Source organism: Triplophysa rosa, linkage group LG13 (genome assembly GCF_024868665.1).
Source record: "Triplophysa rosa linkage group LG13, Trosa_1v2, whole genome shotgun sequence".
Classification (NCBI taxonomy): domain Eukaryota; kingdom Metazoa; phylum Chordata; class Actinopteri; order Cypriniformes; family Nemacheilidae; genus Triplophysa; species Triplophysa rosa.
In genome coordinates this window covers 15,945,696-15,960,636 of record NC_079902.1, presented here as the reverse complement: position 1 = coordinate 15,960,636, position 14,941 = coordinate 15,945,696, and the positions used below count along the sequence as shown (strand labels likewise).

Below are 14,941 nucleotides of genomic sequence, written 5' to 3'. Positions count from 1 at the left end.
ATCCTGCTATTCAATCACTCATTAGTCATGTTAACGTTTAAACAATCACAAACAACCAGACAAAGATCATATGAGGGTGCAACTTTAGAGAAAATAGGAGGAGGTCATGATGGAAGGTTAATAAAAATATTTAAGAGGCAAACTTTTCACTATACGTCTATACGTTACATGAAAGGCAAGCAGAAAATAAGCGTGACCAGAGCGTTGACGGATGTGTCACACGGCGCATATGACATTCCCTATTAAACTAATTTTCCCTGCCGTGGACCGATGCTCACACCGGCTTTAAGTCTTGCAAAATGGGGAAATGAAATTCGGTTAAAACCTCCCATGGATCCCAGCTGATTGATGACTTTGTGGTGGGATTCTGCCGCATGCAATTACAATCGCAATCAGATAGGCGAAGTCCCCCTCCAGCCTTGTAGGGAAGACTTAGACAGAGATGTCACAGCCGAGACACAACAGCAGGAATTTGCTCTCAAATTAGATGTAGTAGATGAACTCGGCATCCGCCGAGCTGCAGCTGGAAGAGCTGTTATCAACAACAATATTCATCTCTACTCACTTTCCCCAAAATAATAAAAAAGCATGAAAAACTACATTTATTTCAGCGCGTCTGGTGAATCACAGTGCTCCGGCGGAACAAAAAGAGGCCCAGGGAATGATAAGAAGCTATGCTTTCCCCTGGGTTCCTACCAGTGAATTACCTGTCTCACAGTCTCCATTGAACACTTAGGTCCCCGCAGCCCTTTTGTAACACTGTCATCTTTCTTCACTTATTTTCAAACTGTCGACAGCCTGTCAATCCTCAAGGGTCTGTGTCATCCATGGGTGAATCTGTTGACTTTAATCTAGTTTAGAGCTTCAGTTAGTCACATATATAGTACACCATTCCAGTACCAATAACTTTGCAGTGACACAACAGGTTGTTGCCCTGCAGTGTAGCATTGTTTTTTTTTTTAATAAAAAATGTTTGTTTTACGTACTTTTGTTACATAATTATTGTATATCCATTTGCTATAACCTAATATTAATTTAGAGACTGCATAGAATATGACGTACAAAAAGGTGATTAACATGCTAAACAACTAAATAAATTACATTAATAAATACATTGATTTACCCTATAATGGACCTATTATAATGAAAGAAAATGTTAGCGCCACAAAGAAAAAATGAACATTAAACAAATAAAAACTATATTTTTTTGTGTGCAAGTGGGTTTCGTTTTTGGCTTTTTTTAAATCCAATTTAAGACACACACGTTTAGAAGTTGAATGCGTAAGAAAGTGCACATTTCCGATTAGACAAAAATATATTTGAACTTCATAAATACGTAATAAATACCTGTATATATTTTAAAATCTTGATGACCTAATGAAAACCAAAATAACAACTACTGTTTGCTAATAGTAAAGCATCTCACCAGGACAAAATACATGAACTTAATATATGAGCTTAAACCATTTACTATTTCCTTGAGTGCTAATACAGAGCACCAAACTTCATACTACATCATCTCATACTAAAGGTTGTATCATGTTGACACTCACTTGAAAGATGGGGTTGTGATTCAACTCCATAGCAACTGAATTGACGTAAAAGTTTCCTGCTGGTCGTAGCTGGCTCAATTACAACTCTCAGACTAGAACTTATGAAAGTCACTTTCAGTCATCAGTACCTCCAAATGGCTCAGTGGGTTGGCACTGGTGCTTCTGACAGGTTGTGGCCCTTCTGCCCCTGTGGTCCAGTCCACTCTGCTCTTATTGAGCGGGCTCCACTCCTCAGTGCTGGCAATGGAAGACGGAAGCGGGGGTCTTTGGCCAAGTCCCATCACCCAACAGCTGTGGCAGTTCCTGGCTCTGTTCTCCCTTCTGCTCCCACCATCCTCCTCTGATTGACATGGGAGTCGAGGGAAGCCTTCCAAAAGAAATGTCCAAATCAGTCAATCTAAACTGAGTGCCAATGCATTTCTTTGAAAGTATAACTCTCAAATAACACAAACCTGAAATAAATGAATAAACTAATACAGACAGATAGAAAGAAATAGCTTCTGATTGCAGGTTAATTTATATAACATTACTTTCTGTAATGCTACTTTTAAACTGCTGTGCATTGTACAAGCAATTAATAAATAAAAATGTCTTGACTAAACTGCTAGCTTATGAATACATTACAGTATAAGCTTGAATATGTATGATACACTTTAATGACAACATTTTCTCCATTATTTTAAGTTTCAGCACATCACTTATAATAATATGGTGGGTATTACATTTAGTCATTTAGCAGACGCTTTTATCCAAACCGACTTACAGATGAGGGAAACAATGGAAGTAATTGGAACAACATAAGGACAACAAAAAGCATAAGTGCAATAAAAGAAAATTGGTCTCACATAGCCTATCACAGTATACAGAGCTAAGGTGTAGAGAGAGGTAGAAGTCAGAACTGATCAGTCAGGTGTTGACGGAAGAGATGTGTTTTCAGACGGTTCTTAAAGATGGCTACAGAATCTTCTGATCTTGTAGCAGCGGGCAGATCATTCCATAAATGTGGAACCAATCCCGAGAAGGTACGTGAGAGAGATTTTTTACCTTTTGGGATGGCACCACAAGACGTTGTTCGTTTGCAGAGCGTAGGGATCTGGCGGGTATATAAGTCTGCATTAGCGAGTGAAGGTAAGGGAGTGCCAAATCAGTGGTGGTCTTGTAGGCCAAGAGCAGAGTCTTGAATTTGATTCGAGCGACTATAGGCAGCCAATGTAACTTAGTGAAGAGAGGAGTGACGTGCGCTCTCTTCGGTTCATTGAAGACCACTCTTGCCGCCACATTCTGTAGAGGTTTTGTTGTGCAAGCTGGAAGTCCAGCCAGTAGCGCATTGCAGTAGTCCAGTCTGGACAGAACAAGAGCCTGGACTAGGACTTGCATAGCATGCTCGGATAGGAAAGGTCTAATTTTCCTAATATTGTAGAGGATGAATCTACAGGACCAGGTGGTGCTGGCAACATGATCAGTGAAGTTAAGATGATCGTCGATCACCACTCCCAGGTTTCTGGCCGTTCTGGAAGATGTAATGGTTGATGAGCCCAGTTGAATGGAGAAGTTGTGATGACTCTTTGTGTCGGCCGGGATTACAAGCAATTCTGTTTTAGCAAGGTTCAGCTGCAGGTGATGGTCGTATTACAGCTGAGATAACTCTGGTTGTCCATGGATCTTTGAACATTATCTTCTAAAGCCTCTCTGCCGTCCCCTGTCCTTGCACTTCAATTTGAATGCACACACAGTCAAAACAAATGGCAGAAGATGCAATGTGACATGTTTAATGGATGCTGCCTTCATTTTCCTCCCTTTTAATTGAAAAAAACATTCAACTTTTTATTAATTTCCCACCATCAGTTTGCCCTCTTCTTCATAAGGAGTGAAAGGGGAGTCAAAGATGACATCATTAGTCTATTTTTTCATTTAACCAAAGAAAGAATGATAAGACAAGATGAAAAGAATGAAAAGAGAAAGCCAGTGCACCTGCTGAGAATGCGTATGAATCCTCATAGAGATTAGGCACATTTACTCATCACATTTGTACAGATTAAAAAAAGGGCATTATATGGCCTCTCTGGGATTACCCCAATCACCATCTCCCTCTCATTTCTTCCTGAAGCGTCAGGCATCATCTTTCTCTTCCTCTTTCAGGAGGAAGAAAATGATTTAAGGGCCATTCCAGAAACACACTGGTGCAGTCAGCTGCAGGGCTCCTGCTGTTGGTCGTACGCAGTCTTCCGCTAAACGGAGCCGTCATGCAAAAATATCTGGCAGGCACACACGGAAGCAGCCTCTTGGGTAATTCACCCTGCTTCATAATTTTCGTATTTATGGGATTCACCTTCAAAATGTAATGTGGCATGCAGGTAGAAAGAAGAGAAGGGATGAGCTAGACAGAATGAGATTCAGCGGGGAGTCGTAAAGTGTGCCACCGCCACAGTCTGACACTCAAATGTAGCCGCCGTGACCTCTGAGTCCTCGCACGCCGCCCTTCACCTACGAACAGCTGCTGGAGATGTTGCTTCTAACATGGCTTTCATCCTCCATTTCGTCGAGCCTATTTCATACGGTGAAAACAGCCGACTGACATTTATGTGGCAAAAATTCACGCCGATGCGCAGATGTGTAAAAAGCACCATAGAACGTGTTGTTGCCAAGGTGGCATGTTTCAAGGACTTTTGCACAAGCAGCATGATGTTCTACAGTACAACTGGAAATCAAAGTCAAGACAATTCTTCAGAAAAATGGAATCTAAACTTGTATCATTACAGAGGTTATTTCGAATTGTATTCATGATTTTATATGGATAGGTAAAAGGGAGTTTGACTATTTTTGAACCTGGCCATCCATGTTCGTCCTCAAGGCTACTGTTGTAAAACTCAGCGTTGACGTGTAGAGAAAGAGATGGTGGAATTGCATCAGACAAGCTGCACAGAATGCTTAAATATACACCTGCCACTGACGCTCACAGGAGCTGATGTGGTTTGTTTGTCCTCCAGCTGTAATGATTCGGGAAACATGTCAGGAGGGTACGAGAAAGAGACCAATTAATGCCCATGTTTTGATACAAATTTTACCTTCAGTAGACAAGAACAGGCCTATTCAGTGTGACTAGAACTGGCCCCAGAGAAAAAAATGCACAAATATATTCAATTTCAAAGAAGCAAGAAACGAGAGCTGTTCTACTGAACATCAGAACATCAGCTGTATATGTTTACATTTATGATTTTACTTTTATACAATAAACAAGAAGTTAATACCGAGTATATCTAAATCTAGTAAATAAGTTATCTAAAATGAGAAATATATTTGTTATGAAAAATGTGCTTTGTTGTATCACGACCAAATTAAAAGCCTGTTCTTCTCTATTTCGTATTGGCTAATGGAGCGCGGCGCTGTACAAGCTCATCCATCTCATTCTATGTCCGCATGTGACGATCATAGCACAGGACAACAGAGGGCTATTCATGCTGCTCACAACGGCTGGCCAAGCAGAAAATGGAGAGAAAGAGGTCTTTAGAAAATGCTGGTGATCTGTGTAAAACGACTGCAAGCGTGAGCCCCGGATGTCTCGTTGACATTGACCTTCATAGTCCACCTGCATTTTCATTGGCTATTCTGTGCGAAATTCAAATAGGTTTCGCTACAGAGATCTGTCTCATTTTAATATGTCGGTACTCTTTCTCCCTCTCCATTTTATTATTTTCTTTAGAAATGATTGTCAAGATTTTAAAAACATGTTTTAGCTCAGCAGCAAACGAAACAAACAGTACTAACGAACAGCAATGTACAGCTGCTCGTGGTGAAATTTATCCAATGAAAAAGTTGATTGTGAAGAAGTGCGATTTGTTCCTACAGACACATTTGTATGCATAAACTACTTCATGTACATTCACAAACATCACACACTAGTTGTAAATTCAATTATAAATCCTAACACAAGCCTTTAAGTAAAAACTCTCCATGGTTTATGACTGTGGGCAACGCATAAGTCAACAGAAAACTTCAGTGGTCATAAACAGACAGACTGGTCTTTGTACTCCACAGGGAGCTGCTTAGATTAAATTTCACGTTTTTCTTATAATCTCATTGTCCTCAGGGAGTATGAGATTTTCTGTGCATTTGCCTGCATCAGCTTTTATGCTGTTATTCTAAACTGGCCTGCTAAGTCACCCATGACCGATTTATGGCACGTAAGCTTGTCCCCCGTGGCAAATGCTATACCTGTCAGTCCGGCAACATGGCTGGAGAGTTCAAAAACACATTCATTTGACAAACACGAACTGACGACTAGGGGTAAAATAAAAATACCATGAGCATTTTCGTGTTTGTCCTTTTCAAAGGCAACATAAAAAAATCACTGAAAAAACAGGAATAGTTGAGTGCGTATGCAACTGGGTTTATTCAATGTCTCCATATGAGGTTTTGTGCTTTGAAATTATTTAATGACTCAGCTGGAGAGATGGAGGGAAGAATGCTTTTTTTTCCAATATTTATCTATTTTTTCAAATAGCCTTCACTGTCAAAATCTCTGAAACAAGAACCAAAAATAAATGCACCATGATATTTATAGCCTTCACAAACAATATTTACAGCAATATAAATAACATCAAAGCTAAAATAATTATAATCATAATCACAGACATTAAATAAAATGCTAATTTCATAAGAGTTAAGTAATTTATTCTTTCGTGATTTCTAATAGCAAGAAACTGGGACACTATGGCTTGCTAGCAAACAAGGTTAAGGAATAAAACATTTACTGCACATATTTTTTGAAAGAGTATATTCTAATGTATAGGAAGCATTTCTCGCTGAATCAGTGATCCTATCTGAAACCTTTCTGCACATTTAATTATGTCAGTACAAATCATCACATCATACTGTATATAAATCTGGTCTAAGGTTATACCAGCCTGGAAAGTGTCTCTATTTTTACAAATAAAATCATTCTGTCACGACTCTGCTTTATCTTGTCATGGATTTCTTGGTCTTGTGGCAGAGTCGTGGCAAAGCCTTATGTTTAGTGTGAGAAAGCCATGGGGTGTTTATCTTTTGACACTCCATGTGTTTTCTCGTGTCTTGTCATTGGCCCCGCCCCTCTCGTTTCATGTATTGCCTCCCTGCCGTGTCTAATGTTTCCCACCTTCCCTCGTTGATTACCCTTCATTTGTCTTCCCTTTAAAATGCCCTCGTTTCATTGTCTTGTTGCTCGTCCGTTGTATTCATTGTACTGTGTACGTATGTGCTTACCTGTGTTTTCATGCTGTGCTTGTATTACCCTGCCTTGTGTTTGCCTTACCTGACCGTTTTTAGTTTCTTAGTTATTTTCTGTCCTGCTGTTTTTGCCCCCATGTGGGAAGTATTTTGGTTTCTTTTTATATAATTAGTCTTGCCCTCATTACCCCATTGTGGGTGTTTTTGTTTGTTTTAATAAAGTCTGTGTTAACCCCTTCACCGCTGCTGCCTGCGCTTGGGTTCTTCCATCCGAAACCGTGACACATTCTAGTCATGAAAAAATGTCTCTTTGTGATTGACTGCACACACTCTAAGAAGAAAAGGTTCAAAAATGAACCTTTTGAGGTTCCTGGAGATTGCAACTGTGGGGGAACCTTAAAGGTTCATTTTTGCACCTTTTTAAAAAGGTTCCAATTGGAACCCTCTCTTAATGGCACATTAAAGAACCAGCAGAGTTCCTTTTGGAACCCTTTTCTAGTCACCATTTCAGTAGTATTATTATTACTATTATTATTATATTACACATTATACTATAACATTTCATAACACGGACACAACACCATGATTCTCCATTAAATATTTATTGCGTGCATGCAAAAATTTCAGACAAACCACAAAAGTACAATACAATTTATTTAAAATCTGATTGTGATGTGTATGACATTAACAAAGTAAAATAATTATGAAATAAAGCAACACCACCTCACTGCATACGTTTATTTATACAAAGAAAAATGCCCATTTTAATCTGTAATATGTGATCATTTACTCACCATCATATTCCAAACCCTCCTGACTCTCTTTCCTTAGCAGAGCACAAGAGAAAAATGTTTGCTTTTTGACTAGCGTTTTTGTATGTAAGTAAATGGTGACTCGGTAACATTCTTCCTAACATCAGCCATAAACAGAGAGAAAGTCCATAAAGTAATGTATGCAGTGAAGAGCTGTGTATATCCCAGTTGTATGATCCTTCAGTACTGCAGGGTGCCAGTTTCAGGTCTGTTTTTTTGGGGGGAAAAAAGTGCAATAATAAGTCATACAAATACAACATTAAAAAAAAAATCAATTTAAAAAACATTTACAATTACCTTTTGCCCATCAGCTCCCACATTGCATGTAGGCTTCACTGACACCTGAGAGAAATAAAAACAGACAAATTAATAAAATAACAATTAACTTTAACATCTTCAACTCTGTAGTTTTAGATTTAGAGCTTAATGACATCCCACACAGTAGATCACAGTAGAGGCATATGTATCATCAGTAAACATCAAGATGCCACAGCCTGAGGTATGATAAGGATCATTCATTCATGTTCATATTGCTGTTATTGTGTATTGTCCAAAGATTTAAACAAATATTATTTTGGTGTTTTAGCATCATTGTTTCAAGAAACTATAATAAATAAATCCCCTTAAAACTGACCAGAAATACTGAATGGAGAGAGAGGCAAGAAACCGGAATATAAATAATATGTTATTTACCTGCGATGGTAATCCAGATCATTGAGGAAAACTTGCTCAGCGTCTTGCACGGACAAATTCTGCAGCACAGCCAAACCATAGTGTATGATGGCCTACTAAATAAAAAAATTCATTTAAATATACCTTTATACTAATACAGAATAGCAAACCACTTTACTCAGATCTCTACATACAGTAAGTTCACCATCGTAAACATGATGTTTGCATACCGTACAGTGGGCTTTAAAAGTGCAGAGCAGGAGAAGGCACAAATGCATAACATGGGTGGACATAGCACTGGAAACAGAACACCACAGATTTGTGAAACTCATTTGTGTTATGTTGTGTCCTCTGCAGTACTCCTTCAGGCCACAAGCCTGTCTCAATAAAATATATTATTCACAGATTATGCCTTTATCAATTTAGATGAAACATTACATGTTCCTTGTGGTTAGGCATAAATGGAGATCAAGGATTATCCGCTCATTAAAATTATGTAGGCTTTTGACTATTTGTACAGGTTGTGGGTCCACATTAATAGCAACATGACAGTAGAGCAGCAGAGCCAGACAATTTCCATAGGGGTGGCCAGACTGAGACCATAGCTCACACAGGGGTAGCACAGAAACTGATATCATCTTTTTTTCCCCTATGTGGCAAGTCACTGTGGATCTAGTAGTGTTTCTTAGTCACTCACTCATTTACTTAAACAGGCAGTGATTGCCATGTAGAATTACATCATGAAGATCCACACAAGCTTTTTAATGTATACTAAACTGATTTTAAAAAAAGATCTGAAACAGTGTGGCATTGCAGAAGGTGGTGTCTTTTTAATTGGTGATAATGCTCACACCATAATGACAATTTACACGACAAGAATATAGCCTACCAGAATGCACTTTTATCAAACAAACATTACAATATCACAGAAAAAAACAAAATATAGTAACCTTAACATTATGGGCAAGCATTTCAAAAATATTTCCTTTACAATACTTTGCATATTATCATTTGGCTGCCAACTGCCAACAAAACATTTTAATTCCCTTTCAAGGATATGACACAGACAGACCACCACCATTAAGCTAAATCAGCACTGAAAGTTGACTTTACTTTTAATGGCCTTCTACAACGCTCTTTTAAATGACACTGACACAGTGAAATGTTGTGTTTATAGTAGGGCTGCAGCTATCGATTCTTTTACTAATCGAGTATTCTACTGATTTTCCATCGATTAATCGGGTATTCGGATAATAAGTACTTTTTCTTTATTAAAAAGCAATACTAAATATACAAGAGAAAATAAGACAGGTCTCTTAAAATGAGTAAAACAACTAATTTGTTTCCTTTTTAGAACAATTAGTTTTTATTGCTGAAATAGCATACATTAATATCTGTGAAAACTAAACCCATTTAGTACATTCCATTGCCATATTAAATTCAAAATGCAATATAATACAAATATATAAATAAGAAACATGAATAAAAATGGAAATAATAATTTCAAACAATAGCCTATGACTTTTATTTTTGCAGGTTGTCAGATGCTTATTTTTTAGTATGTCTGTTTCTTCACTCAAACAATAACATGTTTGTGAAATAAACTCTCAGCGCAACTCTGGAGGTGAAGTTCATGTCCTCATTCAGCGCAGACGCAGACAAATTCATGAGCATCACGCGTGTAGCATGTTAAACTGTGCAGTTCATTCACTCAGACCAGACAGATGAAATGTGTAAATAACAGGATTCGGTGTCCACTAGTCCGCATCTAGTTTGATGGACTCAATGCAGCCGGAAAACAAGTTTCACTCGTAAAATAGACTAAAACTAAGTAAAATATCAGTTCACCATTTCAATAAGCTATTAGGGCTGTGACGGTGGCAGTTTTTTACCACCGCGGTGGTAATAGACAAATCGACCGCGGTGGTGCGGTGGTTGAGAAATATATATTATTTATATAAATAATATTTATATTATTATATTTGCGTGTAGCAACCACATGACGAGTGGAAGAGAAATATAGACCTTATTTAAATACTTGAAATTGTTAAATAATTGAAATATGATATCTGAAATAAATGAGGATGAAACATCCGTCAATGTTTAACGCGCAAATCCATCAGTGAAACGGCACACTACAGCATATAAAACATTTAAATAAACATCAGTAAATAATGAAAACTTAAATGATATAAGAAAGCTAAATACTAAATAAAAAAGCTCTTGTTGCAGTAACCTCAGTCATTGGCGTATTAACCCTTACAGTCTTTAACAATTCCATTTGAAACAAACTGTTTAAACCTCCATTGGCTTTCCTATTCAGATTGCCATAAAAACTTTACTTTTTCCGACTCGTTGATGTGAAACTTACTTGTTGACATTGTCCAGATTAAAATGTGTAGGCCTACAGCTGCACTAAATGCGCGTTCAGAAGATGTGCACAGGAGCGCAAATGAATAGATGTCTCTCCGCAACCGCGCAAAACCTGCACGCGCTCCGACTAAAAAAGCAAGCGGGTCATAGCCAGTTTTGATTTTACGTATCTGTTCATTTCACAATAAGATCCATTGCAAAACCAGCAGAATAACCTGGGTTTTGCCGTGCAGGCCTGCGCTCGAACGCACCAACGGAAACGTATGCCAATAATTTATGTTAATTTAAAATCTTTTAAATAAAACCATCCACAACTGAAAGGCTACAACTAGCAATCGTTATCGCAACTCTCATATTTATTACACCTATATTTGTCAGAGTGACGTGCACTACCGCCGGTGGCAGTTCACCGTCATGGCACTTTACCATCGCGGTGGTGCGGTTGTTACGGCAACCGTCACAGCCCTATAAACTATCAGTTATTTATCAGCATGAGAAATACGTGTGAGCGTGTGAACATACTAAAACGCGTGTGTCTCACGGTGAATGCATTTGCATGAGACTTCAGAGCCCTGTAACATGAATAGTTTAGCGGGCTGTGCGTCAGTAATAACGGTCCGTGGGGAAACGCAGTGCTCCGTGTGTACTGTAGTTAAATGGATTAAAGGAGGCTTCGAGGCAACAAAAATTGCCTCGATGATTTTTTGTATTCGAATAACTCGAGTTACTCGAGGAATCGTTTCAGCCCTAGTTTATAGCTTGCGACTTTCATACTGCTAAGTTAACAGCCTAAATTAATTTAGCAAACTTTACCATGTCTGTTTCAACTTCAGCACGCCAGCCATAATATGCATAAATTAAGACAAGAAACATTTCAAACATAGTGAATAAACTTAATTCTTCTTGTTAACTTACCTGTGACCTCTTCTCTCGCGGCGGGAAACAGACAGTCCTCCTACTGCAAGCGCAAAGTCCGTTGGAGCACACGCGAACAACAACACTACTTCTTTTTCTTCTGTAATTGTGTTGGTGGTTGAAATTCAAGTTGAGTGTATTACCGCCACCTTCAGTTTGGGTGGAGAAGTACTTGTTTGAGGTGCGCTGTTGAAATGCGTCCATATGGGAACAACTGTGTACAGAAATGGTTCCACAAAAAAGTTGCCGGCAAAGCGGTGGGGGGGGGGGGGGCTGCCCGAGGGAGTTGCCCACCCAGGGGGTGACCATTGGCCACCCCCTGGCTCCGCCCCTGCAGTAGAGAGACACATCTGGAAAACCACAAATTCAACAGAAAACACATTGAATGATTAAATGCTATACAGTAATATAACACAGTAAATTTGAACAAGAAATCAATAGATTGGTTTCAGTTAAATATTCAGTCTTGTCATGTAAATAATCTTAATTAAGATTAAACCAACTTTCACACTTAAAGGAATACAGTACTTCACCAAAAAATGAAACTTCCGTCATCATTTCCTCTGATTGTTCCAAACCTGTATACATTTCTTCGTTCTGCTGGAAGATATTTGGAAGAATGTCAGATCTCATCCCCTATTGACTCCCATAGTATTTATTTTCCCTATTGCAGTAAATGGGGGATGAGATCTGACATTCTTCCAAATATCTTCCGGTGTGTTCAGCAAAACAAAGAAATGTATACATGTTTGGAACAATCTGAGGGTGAGTAAATGATGACAGAATTTTCATTTTTCGAAGTATCCCTTTACAATAGACTACTGCTGACTTAATGCAGCTGACCGACACAGAATGTATTAACATGTTAATATGTTATGAAGTTTAGTTCATGTACTGGACAGAATAAATTATAATAGTCACTAAATCAGCACATAGATAACATTAATAAACAGACTGTTTATTTCTGCTAGAACAGATGTAGCCTATGTTTGTTGTGCCGCCTTGAAGACGACATTTACTATGGCTGTTCAATAAGAAAGCACAATGTTTTTAACGTTAAACACATAAATATTCATTTACATTCATTACTTACGCTCTGATTGTTGTCCATATTGTGTTAATGCGGTTCATCCATTTTGCAGGTGGTTGCAGATGGTTGCAGGTACCGCAGATATTCGAGCATTTCCTCTCAGTATCTGCGCTCGAGCAGCAAAGTTTGTAACGGTTTTGAGTTGCGCCACGGGCGCGAGAGACATTTGAACGCAAGACTACGTTCGAGACGAAGTCAAGTTGAAATATCCCACTTCCGACCTCACAGCGTTCCAGTCAAATACTTTACAGTTTCTTAACGTTTCGCATAAATTAGCTCCGCGCTAATCTCACTGCATGATTGCAGGCATTTTGGATGTGACGTCTCCCTGCGCTCGGGCTTGATTGATCTGCCCTGAGTTCATAGGTCCGATGTCGTATGTCCGACTATGAGCGCAGTTTCCGATGTAATTTCCAAGTAGTATATGGGAAGACGCATTACGAATTTGCTTGAACGTCTCTTGAAATCATAAGTCATTGTCATTTTAGATGTTTAAAATAAGTTAAAACGATTGGAGATGTTTTTGTCTGTTTTTCATGGGGAAATGACATGTTTATTGTTTGAGATGGTGGTGTCCTATTCTCAAATTGTTTGTGCATTTTTTAATATATTCATTTATAAATATGTAAATGTAAACTAAAGTAGGCTAAAATTATGATAATAAAATGATATTAATAAGAATTATAATAACAGCAACAACAAAACAGCAGAAAATAGTCCATATAGTCCAAATGGTTCAAAAAGGAACCTTGGTAACAGGCCAGGTTCTAATTCGAACCCTCTTGCCACAATAGAGGTTATAAAAAGAACTTCTAACAGTATACCAAATAACAAAGTGTTACTTATAGACTTATAAGTTCAACTTTTAACCTTTTTGATTATTAGAAGTTCATATTTGAACTTTAAAGTTCTTTTTGTAACTCTAAAGGTTCAATCTCTTCTAAGAGTGCAGTAAAAACATGTTTGAATCGGAGTGGTTCTGTTTTCATGTATAAACTCTAAGAATAATGAAATGGCCAGAAAGACAGAGGTGCTTCTGCTGCCAAGGACAGGCACAGATTGGAACTGCAAGCGTGGGAACATGATCAGATTAGAACGGAGCGAGCAGGCGGTATAATATAGGTTACTGTTTTTTCTCGCAGAAGAGAAAATGTCAACCATGTCTGTAAAGTTGTCGACACACATCTCAACTTATATGCGGTAATGCTGTTCTGTGTACAGTAGGGCTGAATCGGCCCTATTGACACTGAAAATGTGAATCTGCTTTTCGTGTGATGAGTCACAACAAAGCCGTGTTTAAATGACATTTTAGTATCGTATAAAAATATCAACACCACTCAGATCCTTTTGAGAGGCAATCTCAAAGAAAGCGCATCAAACGCAGCGCTTAAAGAGCAAGCTTTATGAAATGTTTTCTTATAGTAAATACTGTACAGCTGTTCAAATCTCCCAAGGCATCTTTAAAGAAATACTGTAAAGAAACATTAGATATAGAAAATAAGCGTATAAATAATAAACGCTGATGGATTTTTAGTGCTTTGGATATATGCTTAAAAAAACTATTCATCACTAAAATAGGCCATTTGTTTTCATCCTGCTGTTTAAGAGTAGCAACCAATGTATGTGATTCTCCAAAAAACAAGCTCTGTGTCTTCTCACTAAACCAAATAATCCCCCAGCCATTGGTGTGGAATGAGTGATGAGCCCCATGCTGAAGCTGATCCCTTCCCCACAGAGACACAAGGCTGGTGGGACAGAGAGAGAGCACAGGTGGAGACCTGGAACCATCTCATCTCACTGTGAGAAAGGCAGGCTGGCTCGGTCAGCAGGAGCAGGGGTTTAGCAAAACTTGCAAATGCCAGCCAACTATCTATTATTTCAGCCTCTCCTCCATTGTCTTTCCTTTTTTAGGAGTCAGATCAAATGTATTTATAAAGCTTAGTGCTGTATTAGACACTAGACACAAACACAAAACCTAAAATCTGAGGCTAGATTTAAATACAGTATTAATTTTTGGGGAAGAAAACACACATACACACACACACACACGCACACGCACGCACACACACACACGCACACGCACACACACGCACACGCACACACACACAGGTATGTTTTTCATTGCGTCAAAGAGCCAACTGAGACAAAACCAGTAGGTGGACAAGATCAATTTGCACTGTTTGCACTGTAATAAGATGGAACTGGTACCTGTGAAAACGGACCAGTAGCCTAATTAAAAGGCTGGATGACAGCATGCCAAAACTGACATTTGTAACAAGGAGGATGTGCTTGAGAAGAAGCCACAGAGACCCCTGGTTGTG

At 38.6% G+C, this 14,941-nt stretch overlaps 1 long non-coding RNA gene across 1 annotated transcript; it reads right to left on the bottom strand.

Moving 5' to 3' along the window:
- Positions 1 to 7,607: 7,607 nt before the first annotated feature.
- Positions 7,608 to 8,616, bottom strand: LOC130564080 (uncharacterized). The gene is made up of 4 exons (XR_008964191.1): positions 8,473 to 8,616; positions 8,264 to 8,355; positions 7,868 to 7,912; positions 7,608 to 7,778 (listed from the first exon to the last, which is right to left on the bottom strand). It is a non-coding gene; the product is annotated as an uncharacterized LOC130564080 (long non-coding RNA).
- Positions 8,617 to 14,941: the final 6,325 nt, after the last annotated feature.